General features: G+C 42.7%; 1 long non-coding RNA gene across 1 annotated transcript in view; it reads left to right on the top strand.

The window, feature by feature from the left end:
• LOC140650457 (uncharacterized) overlaps positions 1-17,949 on the top strand; it is a 35,036-nt gene extending 17,087 nt beyond the window's left edge. Inside the window, exons 2-3 of the long non-coding RNA XR_012041999.1 lie at positions 17,316-17,467; positions 17,675-17,949. This is a non-coding gene — a long non-coding RNA (uncharacterized lncRNA). The remainder of the gene's footprint in view (positions 1-17,315; positions 17,468-17,674) is intronic.
• The last annotated feature ends 205 nt before the right edge of the window (positions 17,950-18,154 follow it).

Here is an 18,154-nt window from a genome sequence, read left to right as displayed (position 1 = left end):
TCCCTGTGAATACATCAGCACAGAAAGCAGATTCACACACGTGGAGCTATCTGGAAGGAAAGAGGACTGTTGTCAGCTCAGGAAGAAATTCTTCAACTCCTCCAGGACATCCAGCAGCCCAAGGAAGTAGTGGTAATGCATTGTAAAGCACATCAATTTGGACAAACGGTGGTAAATGTGGGCAACCGATTGGCTGGTAAAACTGCTAGAGAGGCAGTGGAGCAAAGCATCCTTGCCCTGGTACCAGTAAAACAGGTAAAACTTCCAACCCCGAAACCAAATTATGGTAAATTGGATAGATTATTGGCAGAACAGTTGAGAGTAGTAGAAAATGAGGTGGGTAACATCCACCTGACAAGTCATAGTTACCCCACAAATAATGATAAAATAGTAGAGGGAAAAAAGAGAGAAACACATGGGGGAATTGAAGCGATGATTGTGGATTTACAGAAATCAAGATTGCTGTGTGCACATCCCAAATGTTACAGCTGCTTTGAATGAACAAATAGATGATATGAAGAGGGTGGCACAGCAGACTCAAGGTTTAAGGAGTGAAATGCAAGCAAATGGGTTAGGCCAAATTTTGGGACATTTTGGATTTCCTCTTAAAAGATGGATAACTGAGTTGTTACAGACACTAATCATTTTGATTACAGTTGTTTTGGTGATTTGTTTGGTTTATCAATGTTTAAAGAAAATGTTGACACAGAAATCAGCGATGAAGCATCGTACACCAATGCCGGGAGAGAAGCCACCTGCTTATGTTGAGTTATGAAAGATTAGGAGTGGAAGTATTGAAAAGATGATTATTTCAAAACTTCCAAAGGGGGGAAATGTAACCAGATGTAACCAAAATGATTAGTTTGTTCTTTTGTAACTAAGCAACATAGAGATAGGAGCAGGTTAGACAATGCTTTAATATTGTGTTTGTACACCTATGGCTATGGATATGCTACTATGCCCAAAGACAATAGGACGAGGAGTAGTACGGACATGCTGCTATGCTCCCAGTACAGCCCCAGCCCATCTTGACAAAGAGTCGAGGGTGGTTAGAATAATTGGTTTGTGTTAAGGGTGCCAAATCATTGTTAGGAACCATGCACCATGAAGAAGGGGAGCAAGTTACATAAGCAAGGTGGGATTGCGCATGCCCAGAAGAAGGGGTCAACTAAAGGACACACCTGTACGACCACCAAGGACCACCAGAGACCCCCACGGAAGCCCCTCGGAGCTCAAGGACGCATGCGTAATGACCACGCAAATATGATAATTAGTTCCGGGAAATAGAATGAATATGCATGATCATTCCGGGAAATTTGATGCATATGTATGTAACTGGACAATATAAGTTTCGGCTGATGTAACCTGCGGTATGCACGCTAGGTGTAACGATCCCCGTGCATCCGGCGCCGTAATAAAGAATGCCTGCTTCTTAATACTACATTGGTGTTAAGGAGTTTGATTCCCGATTTCGGTGACACTACTCTGTTATTAATTGGCAATAAATTAAATTAATTTTCCCCAAGTCAAGTCTTTTGCCCATCGTGGTAATCGAATCAGCGTGCATATTGTAAGCAAGAGGGCCATTGGAAAAAAGATTGTCCATGCCTTCCGAATAATCAGGAAAGAGGGGCAGAAGAAGCCGTTGGGATCATGATAGAGACTGGGTTGGACTGAAGGGGACCGGAGGAATCTATTAAAGTTTCCCCAGCCGATCCTCTGGTTCCAGTCAAGCTGGGGAATGAAATAATAGATTTTTAAATTGATAGTGGAGCCACACATTCTGTAGTAACTAGCTGTAGGGGACCCTTAAGTAGAACTAAAATAAGTGTTGTTGGTGCAACAGGGAAAAAGATTTTAAGGCTGTTTTTGCAACCTATGGAATGTTCAATTGGAAATACTAGATTAACTCATGAATTCCTTTATATGCCAGAATGCCCCTTACCATTGCTTGGACAGGATTTACTTTGTAAACTGAATGCACAACTAACTTTTTCTGAAGACTCTGTTCAGTTGCATATTCCTCCAGAGACTGCCTGGAAAGCCCAGATATGTTTGTTAACCGAGAAAGATCCTAATGAAGAAATGAATATTCCAAAGGAAGTACAGAATGCGGTCATACCTCTGGTGTGGGAATCGAAGATACCCGGACGAGCGAAGAATGCGACCCCGGTAAAGATTAAACTGAATCCAGGAGCTCAACCGGTAAGAAAGAAACAATACCCCATTAAGCTGGAGGCCCGAAAAGGATTAGAACCTATAATAAGTTCCTTTTTAGAACATGGATTGTTACGGGAGTGTCAATTGGAATTGAATACTCCCATCCTACCTGTAAAGAAACCCCATTCTTCTGAATATAGACTGGTACAGGACTTATGAGAAATTAATGCAAGGACAGTAGATGTCCACCCTGTAGTTCCAAACCCATATACCCTCCTTACTACAATCCCTAACAGTAATACTTATTTCACAGTATTAGATTTAAAGGACGCCTTCTTCTGTATACCTGTGGATGAGCAGAGCCAGACCATCTTCGCCTTTGAATGGGAGAATCCAAGTACAGGATGAAAGACACAACTCTGCTGGACTGTCCTTCCCCAAGGATTCAAGAACAGCCCTACCTTGTTTGGTAACATACTAGCCAAAGAATTGGAACTGTGGCAAAATGGTCATGATGCTGTAACATTGTTGCAATATGTTGATGATGTGCTAATTGGTTCTGACAGTTATGAGGCATGTCTGGAAGCCACCATCAGTTTGCTTAACTTTCTGGGCTTGGCAGCGTATCGGGTTCCTAAGAAAAAGGCTCAGCTTGGGGAAAAAAAAGGTCCAATATATGGGGTTTGAAATCACCAAAGGACAGAGAGAATTAAGTACTGAGAGAAAAGAGGCAATTTGTAGAATTGCTGTACCTACACCAAAGAAGCAATTAAGAGGATTTCTGGGAATGGCCGGATGGTGTCGCTTATGGATTCCCAATTTTGGACTAATTGCCAAACCACTGTATGCTGCTGTGAAAGGACCTGAGGGGGTTCTGGAATGGACACCTGAATGTAGGAAGAGTTTTGATGAAATTAAAAGGAAACCCATGGAGGCTTCTGCTTTGGGACTCCCAAATTTGAGGAAACCCTTCCAATTATATGTACATGAATGACAGCAAGTGGCATTAGGGTTTTTGACACAAAAATTGGGGAGCTGGAAAAGACCGGTGGGATACTTTTCAAAGCAATTAGATGAAGTCAGTAAAGGTCGGCCCACTTGTTTGAGGGCAGTAGCGGCTACTGCAACTTTGATTGAAGAATCTCGGAAATTGACGTTAGGCCAACTGATTACTGTATTTGTGCCTCATGCTGTGTCTTCTCTCCTTGAAGATAAAGGGCATCATTGGATCTCCCCAAGCAGGTTAGCTAAATATCAAGTGGTGCTGCTGGAACAAGATGATGTTGTAATCTCCCTGACCTCTGCTCTAAATCCTGCAACCCTGCTCCCGATTTCTGAATTTGGTGAATTGCATCATGACCGTTTAACCACCATCGAACAAGTGTATTCTAGTAGGCCTGACCTGCGAGACAAACCCCTATCAAATGCAGAACTGGAGGTATTTACTGATGGAAGTAGCTTTATGTTGGAAGGAAGACGGAAAGCTGGATATGCAGTGGTAACACATACTCAGGCCTTAGAAGCTAAATCTTTGCCTAGTAATACATCTGCTCAAAAGGCAGAATTGGTTGCACTAACATGAGCTTTAGAGCTTAGTCAGGGAAAAAAAGTCAATATTTACACAGATTCTAAGTATGCATTTGGAGTAGTGCATGCACATGGGGCAATTTGGAAAGAAAGAGGACTATTAAGTTCACATGGGACCCCGATCAAATATGGAACAGAAATAATGAAGCTCTTACAGGCAGTCCTTCAACTGAAGGAGGTTGCTATAATGCATTGTAAAGTGCATCAGAAGGGAAACAGTGAAATCACGAAGGGAACTCGAAAAGCAGACCAGCTAGCAAAAGAAGCAGCATTACAGAAATAAAAATTTGAAGGAGCTCTAATTCCAGTATCCCATTTGGAATTATTGCCCCCACAATATACTGAGAAGGAAAATCAATTGGCAGGGCAATTAGATTGTTCCAAAACTGATCAGGGTTGGTGGGTGACACCACTGAAGCAATTATTAATTTCTGAAAAGATGATGGAAATTCTACTCAAGAAACTGCACCAAGAAACACACTCGGGAGCAGATGCATTAGTGCTAATTGCCAAAAGACACGTCATTGAGACAAGAATGCAAAGCCTAGTGGATATAATAGTCAAAAAGTGCGCTATCTGTTGCGCCAATAACCCAAAAATTGCAAAGGAAATCATGGGAGGAGTCGTAAAACAAGGAATAACTCCCGGGAAATACTGGCAAATAGATTTTACGGAATTGCCAAGGTGTAAACTATATAAATATTTATTGGTAATGGTAGACACCTTTTCTGGTTGGTGAAGCATTCCCTTGTCACACTAACAAGGCTAGGGAAGTGATCAAAATTTTATTGAAAGAAATTATCCCTAGATTCGGTGTTCCAGAAGGTATATCCTCCGATAACGGACCCCACTTTATTGCAGAAATAGTGCAGGGAGTTTCTAGATTTCTAGACATTAAATGGGATTTGCATACTCCTTGGAGGCCACAGTCCAGTGGCAAAGTAGAAAGAATGAATCAAACTCTAAAAAGACAGATTTCTAAAGTGCGTCAGGAAACTCAAATGAAATGGAAGCTGAGCCTAGGAATCTGGAGAGGTGGGGGGAAGGTGTTTTTAGACTTGTTCTTATTTCTCACTATCCTACTCTGTTATTAATTGGCAATAAATTAAATTAATTTTCCCCAAGTCAAGTCTTTTGCCCATCGTGGTAATCGATAAGTGATCTCCCTATCCTTATCTCAACCCACAAGCTTTTTTTCGTATTTTCTCCCCTGTCCTGCTGAGAAGGGGGAGTGATAGAGCAGCTTGGTGGGCACCCGGCAACTAGCCAAGGTCAACCCACCACAGTATATAAGGAATTGGTTGGTGATGCATCTTTGCAGACTCCGTGCAGAACCACTTATGGCAGTAGCACTGTGCCCGATGCATTGCTCATTAAATCTCTTTATATTTAAGCACAAACTTGTGTTTAATTTGCCTCAGGGGGCACAATAAAAATTCCCCAAGAGTGTTTTAATGGTGCGATTAACCCTTATCCAGTTGTATGGGCTTAAGTAATATTGTCCAATGGTTGTACCGTATGGCCCTTGTTGTTATTGGTCAAAATGAATATTCTGGGAATGGATAGCCAGAAAAGACAATCTTGGATAGATAGCTGGGGTAAATGAGAAATTGGTAGTCCTCCAGTTACAAGGAAAAACTAATCTCCATGTGATTAAGCCTATAAATCTGCTACAAATAACCCCTTGCCTAATAGCAAACCAGTTAACATTCCTCAGTATAAGATACCTGCTCCTACCATAAAATCTCTGACCCAAGTAGTCAAACAATTAGAGCAATGGGGTATTAGAGAAAAAAATAAAAATAAAAAAACCCCACCATATAACAGCCCAGTATGGACTGTTAAGAGACCAGACTACAGGGTTTTAAATAAAACAACTGGCCCTTTAACAGCTTCTGTTCCCAGCATAGTAGATAATACAGTAAATGTACGTGCCTTTCCATGGATGGGACTGTTAAATAGAAAAAATGTTCTTTTCGATCCCAATACAAGAGCAATACAAATCCAAGTTCACTTTGACTTGGGGTGGAATACAATACACCTTTAATTGTCTACCCCAAGGTTTTAAACATAGCCCCACTGTTACCTTAAAACGTGTGTGTATATATATTTTTTTGGATGAAATGGAAATAGTATAGGAGTTGTTAGTAGCTAAGAAGGGATCACAGTTAGAGTAGAAACTAGCATACGAGAATATGAGAATTGTAGAATCTTCAAGGTAATAGATAATGCCCAGGCCAGATAAGAGGGTACGGGCACTGCATATTTTACTAACAAGCATATGTTTCTCCTCAAAGAATGCGAAGCTGTAACCCTTCAAGGACCAATAACAGGAACATCGTCTTACAGGGAAAGTCGTAAAGATAAAGGGACGCCACAACAACCATGAAAACAACAGGAATCACAGTAACTAGGGGAAAGGTAAAGGCGGCAGGGGAGATTGCGACCACTGACCCAATTGAGGAACGAAAGGACTACCCCCCCCTCCTTGTGAGCATGCGCAGTGAATTAAAATCACACTGTAGCTTTAAATCGAAGCGGAGAAAATACGGACCAATGGAAGAAGAGGATGCTTAGTCAGTCTAATGATTATGTATTAGATAGGCGTGGTGTGTTAACTTTCATGTATAAATATTGAAGAGAATTACAATAGGTGTGCTCGATTTGTGGAAATATTCCACCTTGCACCCTGCGCAGAATAAAGCAATGTCTCCTCTCTAAACATACTCTGTGTGTTTCGGGAGTTATTTTACAGTGAGGCAACAGTTTTGGTGACCCAGATGGGACTTTGAAATTTGAGACCGGACTTCGATCGACACTTGCTACCGCCAGAGGATCGCGAGCCGGACTCCAGCGTGCACCGGAGGACTTTGTCCGGGGACTCCTCTCGCGATTCCCTGGTGGGTGGTGAGTGGCTGATTGATACTGGGATAGAGACATTGTTATTTTGAAATTTTGTTGGTTACTGGTCCGAACCAGAGTTGGTATAATTGGTCCCAGCGTATTTACAAGAGTGATACGAACCGGAGTTGGTATAATTGGTTTTGGTTAATTGCAGCCACTGCATTGGTATATTGGTCTCTCCTGCGCTACTACGGTGACGACCGGAGCAGGTAGAGTTTTGGTTTGGTTCTGTTTACTTGTTTTGGTTTATTTGTATTGGTAATCATTGGCGTTATTGTTGGTGATTTTAAAGAATATTATTGAACAATATTACAAATGGGAAACGTGACATCTTCCACAGAAGGGGAAATACTTAAAGCTTCCCCATTGGGTTGTATTTTAAAACATTGGACTAAGTTTGGAGGCGACCAATTATCACGAAAAAGTTAATGGAATATTGTAATCAATGGTGACCGTTGTATGTGTTAGATGATGGAGAAAAGTGGCCAAAGAATGGAACTTTGAAATATAATACTATGTTACAGTTAATGCTGTTTTGTAGAAGGGAAGAAAAATGGGATGAGGTACCATATGTGGATTTGTTTTTCACGTTGCGGAATGATTGGAAAAGCAGGAAAGAATGTGGATTGATTGCAAAGGATGCAAATGTTTTGGCTTTAGAACAAGTTTGGAACAAAATGCCTAAACGATGTTGTTCTGCATGCAGTATTGGTAAAAGGTGTAAAAATTATAAGGAGGAAGAGGAAGACGATGTTGAATTATTAGTGGCTCCGGGACAGAGAAATATACGGGGAGGTAATGACCAGGGTGGAAATGGGGAAGCCGGAGAAGGTGATGCTAACAGTGATGCTGAAAGTGAAGGGGAGAATTTCAGTCCGATAGCAGGAAGAACTAGGAGAGGGGGGCCAGTGCTGCAAGCACCCTTAAGGCAGGCAGTAGGTCCAGCAGGAGAGCCGGTGTGGGTTAAAACTCCCTTCTCGGTAGCGGACTTAAGGGCTTGGAAAGAGATGGCTGGAACATATAGGGAAGATCCGGAAAAGGTGGCAAAGGTGTTAGAAACTATTATGGAAAATCATGACCCAGATTGGAGAGATATGCAGGTGGTGTTAAAGACATTGTTGTCATATGAGGGACGGAGGACTGTTGTGGTTAAGGCTAGGGAAGAAGCAGAGAGGGTTCATGCCCAGGATGCACAGGCAGGAAGACTGGAGGATCATTTTCCTCCACCAATCCGAATTGGGATCCTAACAATCAGGCACAAAGAGTATTGTTAACTGAATATCAGAGGTTGATATTGTTCGGTGTAAGGAATGCGATTCCGAAACCAAAAAATTTGTCTAAATTATATCAGGTGGTACAGGGGAAAGATGAAACTCCATCAGCCTTCTTTGAACGATTATGCGAAGTGGCTAAGAAATGGACTGATTTGGATCCGGAGAGAGAGACCGATGCACTAACGTTTGTGACTTTGTTTGTGGGGCAGTCGAATCCTGATATTAGGAGAAAATTGCAAAAGATAGAAGGAGAAGAGGCAAGATCTATGAACAAGTTATTAGAGGTGGTGTGGAAGGTGTATAATAACAGGGAGGAGGAAGAAAAGAAGCGACAGGAAAAGGAGCAAGTTAAGAAAGAGAGTCGCAAGGCTCAACTGCTGGCTGCAGCAATAGCGGAAGGCAACCGAAATAGTAGAAGGCAAAATGATGGGTATAGGTTAAATCGAGGGACTATGATGACCTCCTTCTTTAGACCTGGGGAGGGTAAACCCTTGAATAAGGATCAGTGTGCTTTGTGTAAACAAAAGGGGCATTGGAAGAGGGATTGCCCTCAGAATCGATTCCGGAGGAATTTTCCAAGAAAACAAGAAGATCCCAAGGTGGAAGAGCTGCTTACTCTGGGTCAGGATTCAGATTGATGGGGACTGGGGATGAATCGGAAGTTTCCCCAACAGAACCCTGGTTACCTTGAAGTTGGGGAATGAAAAGGTAGATTTTCTAATAGATACAGGAGCGACATGTTCAGTGTTAAATACTTGTAAGGGTAAATTGAGTAAACAAAATATAGCTATTATTGGAGCCACAGGGAAAAGGGAGGTAAGGCCTTTCTTCCAACCGATTAAGTGTGGAATTGGAAATCGAGTTATTACTCACAAATTTTTATACGTTCCTGATTGCCCGATGCCTTTGTTGGGAAGAGATTTACTCAGCAAACTAAATGGACAAATTGTTTTTGAAAAAGGCAATATACAGGTACAGATACCGGAAGAAAAAGCCCTGGAAGCGCAAGTGTTAATGGTGCAGGAAGAAGCACAAGAGACTCCGGACCCTGAGACAATCCCGGAAGAGATATTGAATGCAGTGCCCCCACTGGTATGGGCCTCTGGGATCCCAGGACGATCACGCGCTGCTGAACCGGTAAACATCACATTGAAACCTGGAGCACGACCGGTAAGACAAAAACAACATCCTATTAAACTAGAAGAGAGAAAGGGTTTAGAACCCATAATAGAAAAGTTTATGGTTCACGGACTGCTACGAGAATGCCAATCGGAGTATAACACTCCAATTTTACCAGTAAAGAAACCTCATTCAAATGAATATAGGCTGGTTCAAGATTCGAGAGCAGTAAATCAAATTGTGCAGGATGTCCACCCAGTGGTAGGAAATCCGTATACTTTATTGACTGCAATTAAAGAAACAGATCAGTGGTTCACAATATTAGATTTGAAGGATGCTTTCTTTGCATCCCTTTGGAATTTGAAAGTCAAAAGATATTTGCCTTTGAGTGGGAAAATCCAAAAACTGGCCGAAAGGCTCTACTGTGCTGGACCGTTCTTCCGCAAGGATTTAAGAATAGTCCAACAATCTTTGGAAATCAACTAGCGAAGGAATTGGAGGATTGGCAAAAAGAAAATCCAGAAATAACTCTGCTACAGTATGTGGATGATATCCTTTTGGGAACAAGAACATTAGAGGACTCTGTACAGTATACCATTGATCTCTTGAACTTTTTAGGAGCAGCGGGGTATAAAGTGTCGAAGAAAAAGGCACAAATTGCACAACAGACAGTGACTTATTTGGGATTCACCATCACCAAAGGTCAGCGAAGCCTTGGTCCAGAGAGAAAAGAGGCAATTTGTCAAATACCAGAGCCTGTGTCTAAACGAGAGCTAAGAGCATTCCTGGGAATGGCCGGGTGGTGTCGCCTGTGGATTATCAATTTTGGACTGATTGCAAAACCCCTTTATGAGGCTGTGAAAGGTACAGAGGAACTTCTAGAATGGACTCCAGAATGCCAAACAGCTTTTTCTAAATTGAAAGAAGCCTTGATGTCGGCACCCGCACTAGGGCTTCCTAATTTGGAAAAACCTTTCGAGCTTTTTGTGAATGAAAGACAGCATGCTGCGCTAGGGGTTCTGGTCCAAAAGACTGGATCTTGGAAAAGACCAGTCGGATATTTTTCTAAGCAACTAGATCAAGTAAGCAAAGGATGGCCCTCTTGTCTAAGAGCCGTCGCTGCGACTGTGCTGCTCATTCAGGAAGCTAGGAAATTAACTCTGGGACAAAGAACGACGGTACAGGTGCCACATGCTGTGACAACAGTTCTAGAGCAAAAGGGGGGACATTGGTTATCCCCTAGTTGAATGATGAAATATCAGGCTGTGTTATTAGAACAAGATGATGTGGAACTGAAAGTAACAACCACCTTGAATCCAGCCACCCTGTTACCGTTGCCTGGGGAAACTGAATTGGAACATGACTGTCTAAAAACAATTGAACAGGTATATGTGAGTAGGACTGATCTGGAAGATATACCTCTGGATTCAGCAGAATTAAATTTGTTTATAGATGGGAGCAGCCAAGTGATCAATGGAGTCCGAAGAGCCAGATATGCAGTTATTATTGGAGGAGAAGAATTGGATGAATGGGAAGCAAAAGCCCTCCCTGCCAACACGTCTGCCCAGAAGGCAGAGCTGGTAGCATTAATAAGAGCTTTAGAGCTCGCAGAAGGAAAGACTGTGAACATATGGACAGATTCTAAATATGTTTTTGGAGTAGTTCATGCACATGGAGCAATTTGGAAAGAAAGGGGTCTCCTTTCGTCACAAGGAACACCAGTTAAGTATGGAGAACTAATAAGAAAATTATTGCAGGTTATTAAACTGCCTGAACAAGTAGTAATCATGCATTGTAAGGCTCATCAATTTGGAAATACCCCTGAAGTGATTGGGCATCGACAGGGCGGATTTAGCAGCTAAAAGAGCAGCAGAAGAACAACAAGTTTTGGGAATATGGCCTGAGAAGTATGAAGACTTAAAGAGACCGCCGACTTATAACGAGGAAGATGATCAATTAGCTAAATTGCTCAATGCAAAGAAGAACAAAGATGGATGGCGGACCACAGAAGATAATCGAGTAGTAGTACCTCCAAACGTTATGAGAGAATTTATGGAAAAAGATCATAGAAGAACACATTGGGGGGTAGAAGCTCTCATGGACAATGTTAAACTCCACACTTTAAGTGTAGGGATGGGAAATATAGCCAAGAGTATTATCGAGAAGTGTGAAATCTGCCAGCGAAACAATCCTCGAACTCAACCCAGACCTCCACCCGGGAAAACTAAGAAAGGAAATACTCCCGGCGACTACTGGCAAATAGATTTCTCAGAGCTTCCCAGGCAAAATGGGTATCGGTATTTGTTAGTATTAGTGGACACTTTCTCTGGATGGCCAGAAGCCTTTCCCTGTCGCACCAATCAGGCCAGAGAAGTAGTTAAAATATTACTGAAAGAAATAATTCCTCGTTTCAGACCGAGGACCCCATTTTGTGGCCAAAGCACTTCAGTCAGTGGCAAGAATATTAGAAATAAAGTGGGATTTACACACACCGTGGAGACTGCAGTCTAGTGGGAAAGTAGAGAGAATGAATCAAACAATTAAAAGGCAATTTTTCCACTTTTCTCCATCATCTAACACATACAACAGTCACCATTGATTACAATATTCCATTAACTTTTTCGTGATAATTGGTCGCCTCCAAACTTAGTCCAATGTTTTAAAATACAACCCAGTGGGGAAGCTTTAAGTATTTCCCCTTCTGTGGAAGATGTCACATTTCCCATTTGTAATATTGTTCAATAATATTCTTTAAAATCACCAACAATAACACCAATGATTACCAATACAAATAAACCAAAACAAGTAAACAGAACCAAACCAAAACTCTACCTGCTCCGGTCGTCACCGTAGTAGCGCAGGAGAGACCAATATACCAATGCAGCGGCTGCAATTAACCAAAACCAATTATACCAACTCCGGTTCGTATCACTCTCGTAAATATGCCGGGACCAATTATACCAACAACTCCGGTTTGGACCAATAACCAGCAAAATTTCAAAATAACAATGCCTCTATCCCAATATCAATCAGCCACTCACCACCCACCAGGGAATCACGAGAGGAGTCCCCGGACAAAGTCCTCCGGTGCACGCTGGAGTCCAGCTCGCGATCCTCCGGCAGTAGCAAGTGTCGATTGAAGTCCAGTCTCGAATTTCAAAGTCCCATGTAGGTCACCAAAACTGTTGCCTCACTGTAAAATAACTCCCGAAACACACAGAGTATGTTTAGAGAGGAGACATTGCTTTATTCTGCGCAGGGTGCAAGGTGGAAAATTTCCACAAATCGAGCACATCTATTGCAATTCTTTTTCAGTATTTATACATGAAAGTTAACACACCACGCCTATCTAATACATAATCATTAGACTGACTAAGCATCCTCTTCTTCCATTGGTCCGTATTTTCTCCGCTTCGACTTAAAGTCACAGTATGATTTTAATTCACTGCGCATGCTCACAAGGGGGGGGGGGTAGTCCTTTCGTTCCTCAATTGGGTCAGTGGTCGCGATCTCCCCCTGCCGCCTTTACCTTTCCCCTAGTTACTGTGATTCCTGTTGTTTTCATGGTTGTTGTGGCGTCCCTTTATCTTTACGGCTCTCCCGGTAAGACGATGTTCCTGTTATTGGTCTTTGAAGGGTTACAGCTTCGCATTCTTTGAGGAAAAACATATGCTTGTTAGTAAAATATGCAGTGCCCGTACCCTCTTATCTGGCCTGGGCATTATCTATTACCTTGAAGATTCTACAATTCTCATATTCTCGTATGCTAGTTTCTACTCCTAACTGTGATCCCTTCTTAGCTACTAACAACTCTTATACTATTTCTATTTTATTCCAAAATATATACACATATATACACAATTCAAGGTGACAAAACCACAGGAGTGCTATTTCTCCTCGCAGGTAGTGATTGACTCTGCCTCTTGTGTTGACCAGATAGCAGAGGGAGTGAAGCATTGATTTCTTGTAAGCCCAGAAAATGCCTTTTTTTGTCCTTGCTATTTGCAGTACCAAACTTGTCCTCAGAATGTCGGAAATCCCACAAAAGACATATAGTATGTCTATAGTGTGTCTATAGTATGTCAGGGGAGAGCATATTCAGCCTGTGGGCTTTTGCAAGGGTGAATGGAAGGATAAACACCTGTTTCAATATGACTTACTTACTTTAAAACTTCTCTAAAGTGAAGATCCAAGTGTAATGAAAGCTAGTGTCAACCATAACCTCAGATGAAGCAGATCCATACAAGCTGTCAGACTTCAGGGATGTAGTCTATCTCCTGTTTTCCTTCAGTCCCTTCTTTCTGCACAGATTGGTTTAACCCACTTCCTGGGGAACCTACTGCCTGCAGTCACTGGGAATGAGCAGTCCCTACCAAGGATCTCTCAGCTTCTTAATATCACATATATCATCAAGACTGCTTCTGCACAACTTCTCCCCTCAACATCTTCCTGCTTATCCTTGCTCTTCAGGAATAAACCTTGCTCTTGTCTGGTTGGCCAGAGACAGTCCAGAGTCCTACTGACAGTCCATCCAAATGAAGGAAGCAGCTGTATTTGGGGAGACCCTAACCCAGGATAACAGTGATTGCAGGATCATTCTGATTGTGCATGAAGGAACTGAGAGGGCTGTCAACCATCAGTTGCTCTCAGCCCCTTGGCATCCCTTCCTGAGGAAGCCAATCACATTTTGGACTGGAAGGCACAACCAACAAGGAAAAGAAAGGCTTCAAGGGGGCTGTGACGGGACTGGATTTTTTTTCCTCTGATGCACGAGACACCTATTTCTGTCTTGGTTTTAGTGCTCTGGATCATGCTTTTGCACTCCAGTGGTTTAACACTCTAGTAGTTTAAATTCTGGAGCTGGTAGAAAGCAAGTATCAAAAAACCTCGCCTAATAAAGGAAGTATTGACCCTAGTGCAAGAGTTCTATTGCTCCAGGAGGCAGCTCCTCTTGCCAGCCTGGTGTGGTTGACCATTCCCTACATGTGTGCTGGTTTTGGATGGGATAGAGTTAATTTTCTTCATAGTAGCTAGTATGGGGCTATGGTTTGGATTTGTTCTGGAAACAGTGTTGATAATACAGGGATGGTTTAGCTATTGCTGAGCAGTGCTTACACAGAGTCAAGGCCTTTTCTGCTTCTCACACCACCCTGCCTACGAGTAGGCTGGGGGTGTACAAGCAGTTGGGAGGGGACACAGCTGGGACAGCTGACCCCAACTGACCAAAGGGATATTCCATACCATATGACATCATGCTCAGTATATAAAGCTGGGGGAAGAAGAAGGAAGGGGGGACGTTTGGAGTGATGGTGTTTGTCTTCCCAAGTAACCATTACGTGTGATGGAGCCCTGCTTTCCTGGAGATGGCTGAACACCTGCCTGTCTATGGGAAGTAGTGAATGAATTCCTTGTTTTGCTTTGCTTGCATGCGTGGCTTTTGCTTTACTTATTAAACTGTCTTTATCTCAACCCACGATTTTTCTCACTTTTACTCTTCTGATTCTCTCCCCTATCCCACTGTGGGGGGAGTGAGTGAGCGGCTGTGTGGTGCTTAGTTGCCGGCTAGGGTTAAACCATGACAACATGGAAGGGTCCTTTCCTTAGCTTGACTCTGCCTGCAAGGGCCTGATCCTTCCCACCATGGCTACTTCTAGGAATGCCAGGCTGTGCATACTCCACTCTTGGGGACCTCATGCACATCTAGCCACAAGCAGCCAGTAGGAGAAGCAGAGAAGCTTCTACTCCTCCTCTTCCCCTGCATGCTCTGAGCTGCTGAGCCATGGCAGTAATCATCACCTGGTGCTACCGTGGAACCCCTACTTGTCTGATCGTGAATTGCTCAAAAGAAGAAAATTATGCTTTGAGACCTGACATGGAGTACAATGATGTCTTGTGGCTCTTCAGACAAACTATAGACTGTGTTTGTGGAGAACTCCACATATCATAACTTAGACAGTTCTTCATGGTAACAAAACAAGTAAAGCATCTGTCCCCTTCTCAACCCCAAGCAGCATTTTTTCTGTTAGCTTCCTTTCCCCCACTTGCATATTCACAGCTGACATGAGTCTTCTGGAAAAGGGACCTGATACAAACAGAACTTCCCCATAAACCCCTAAAATACCAGGAAACAGACATGCATTTTGGGGAATTATTTCTTTCTCACACATAGGGCAAACTCACTATCTGTTGTTCTTTCCTTCAAAGGGAGGTGTCAACCTAAAATGTAATAATTTTTTAAAATAGTTGAAAATAAAGCTCCATGCAGATTTTCAAGTTCATCTTACTGTACAGCAATGAAAGTGACTATTACACAAAGAAAAGAAAACATGGATTAAGATGAGAGAAAGATCTTACGCTCCCCTAGGGATCTTGGATATCAGACCAGAAGGGCTCTGCACCTGACTCAGACTTCCAGTTCCTATTTGCAGATGTGGCTAACACCAGAGGCTTGAGAGATGTAAGACCCCACAATAGGCTGAGGTGGGATTATTTATGCCTCCCAAGCTCAGGTCCCAAGTTAAATCTCACACTGATCTCAAACAGCTGAAAAGTAGCTTGGACCTTGAAACATGCAGTTTAGTAGCCTTTCTAATGCATGCTATTCATTGCAGTTGTACATGTTATTATATACATGTATTATCTCTTTCACATATAATTTTAAGAATTATACTTGCAAAAATGGTAAGTTTAAAATTATATATTTATACACATTTATAACAACATTAAGAAAGAATCATCTTCTGAATGAGAACCAAGTTACACCAAACAATCTCCACTAGTGCCAATCTATCCCCTCATGCTTTGAATTTAACCAGAGATGGGATTTAGTCTCCCAGGTCTGTTTTATCATGAAATTACTAACTTGTCTAAGGGTTTGTCTCTGTAGGAATGCTGACCAGAACGGTTACAGTGAAGATACTCCATGTTAGTTCACTGTAAGAAGACTATTCTAAGAAAACTTATGTATTCTCCAAGAAAATTATCCCATCTTGGAAGCAGCAAGGCAAATCAGACTACTATTCCTTTTTTTTTCTTTTCTTTTGGCAACAGAGTAAGTTTCTCCTGGAACAGTGGAGAGCTTATCATTGTGGGATAACAATCTCATGGGTGTCACAGCAGAAAGCACCTTGGTCAGCATTGATGCAGTGTACTGTTTTTTGTCCCCAATTCTGCTCTTTGGTCCCTTAATGAGGAATAATGGGTTTTAAAGGCAAAATTCACAAATTTTTTTTAGGAGGAATGTTTTTAAAAAGAGTTGTACTGCATTTGTTGATAAATACTCAGTTTTTGCTTTTAAATATTGTCAAGGCTGGGAGCCTGATATAAAGTATACTGGTGGAAGTGGGTAGAGGAGGTTGTGACCTACTGGGGAAATCAAAATGAGACAAGGCCCTGAGCAACCTGATCAACATTAGCATTGAGGTTAGCCCTGCTTGGTGTGAGAGGTTGGACTAGAGACTTCCAGGGGTCCCTTCCCACCTAAATAATTTTAAGATTCCAAGATGTAAATTGAGTTAGGAAGATTCTGGGACTTGTGTTTCCTGGGGTGGAGGTACTGTGTGCATTCAGGTGCTCTGAGGGCCCTGCGACAGCCAGAATATTTCCCTGATCATTATTTTCAAGGGTAATTTGATTTCTCTGTTCAACATGCCTCCAGATGTTTTCTTGCTTGTGCCCTCCAGCCCAAACTCTTGTCTCAGCTGGGCTCCCTCCACTTAAAGCCTAGGGGTGCTGCACCCCAACAGCCAAAATGGGTCACTCCTTAGCCATGCAAGGTTCCTGCCGTTGTACTGCTGTCAGGAGCTAAGCATCTGGGAAACAAACCCAGGCTCCCCTGAGGAACAGCTCAGAGACACTGTGGATTAATACATGCTCACCTCTGTCATGCTCCACTTAGAAAGCGGACAGTAGTTTGTTTGGGGTTTTTTTTGGTCAAGCCAACTAGCTGTAAAATAACACAGGGAGGGTTTATAGCATTCTCCAAAGATGGACATAGTCAGTGGGGTAGGATTCCAGCCTTCTCAGCAAGGCCCCAACCTTTAGCATTCATCCAAATCTTTCTGGTTGTTGTTGCCTTGGTGTTTTGGGGTAGCTGAGATGCAGAGAAAATGTCACTGCACTCTGTTGCCTCTTGGCTTCTTCCCCTGAAGCAAAAGGCTTATCGTTCTGTTGCATGGCATTGCTAGTATTTGAAAAGTGACTGTGGTGGCCCTTGCAAGGCCAGGCTCTCCCCATTGTTGCCAACAGCATGTTTTTCATCTTGTTTTTCAGAATGATTGACATTGACAAGGCCATGAGGTTGAAGGCCTCCAAAACAAAGGAGCCCCTGTGACTTGTGGCCAACCAGGATCACAAACTGGCCTCATTCTCCCCCTTCCTGTATACAAGCCATCAGGGAGCCAGTGGAAGCACAAAAAGATGAGGTAAAATGCCTAAAAAGACTGGGCAGGAATGAAGCTGATTCCCATCCCTTGCTATACCCTCCAAAGGCAGAGCATCTAGCAGGACCTTTTGTCTGATGACTTTGGTCAGTGTTGGCATGCAGTCCATTCAAAACCTGCTCTCAGTATTAGGCTGGGATGGATGTTCACTTCATTGAATAATTTATTTATTTATTTTTTAAATCACAGAATCACAGAATGGTTGAGGTTGGAAGGGACCTCTGGAAGTCATCTTGTCCTACCCCCCTGCTCAAACAGGGCCACTGAGAGCCAGTTGTCCAGGACTATGTCCAGATGGCTTTTGAATATCTCCAAGGATGGAGACTCCACAACCTCTCTGGCCAACCTGTTCCAATGCCCAGTCACCCTCACAGCAAAAACTGTTCAGATGGAACCTCCTGTGTTTCAGCTTGTGCCTCTTGTCCTGTCACTGGGCACCACTGAAAAGAGGCTGGCTCTGTCTTCTTTTCACCCTCCCTTCAGATATTTATATCCATTGATAAGATCCCCCCTGAGCCTTCTCTTCTCCAGGCTGAACAGTCCCAGCTCTCTCAGCCTTTCCTCATAGGAGAGATGTTCCAGTCCCAGCTCTCTCAGCCTTTCCTCATAGGAGAGATGCTCCAGTCCCTTCATGTGCTGGATGCTCCAGTGCTGGACTCTCTCCAGTAT

The sequence above is a fragment of the Ciconia boyciana genome, chromosome 4 (assembly GCF_034638445.1).
Source record: "Ciconia boyciana chromosome 4, ASM3463844v1, whole genome shotgun sequence".
Taxonomy (NCBI): domain Eukaryota; kingdom Metazoa; phylum Chordata; class Aves; order Ciconiiformes; family Ciconiidae; genus Ciconia; species Ciconia boyciana.
The sequence above is the reverse complement of the archived record's forward strand: the minus strand, read 5'-3'. Positions and strand labels throughout refer to the sequence as shown.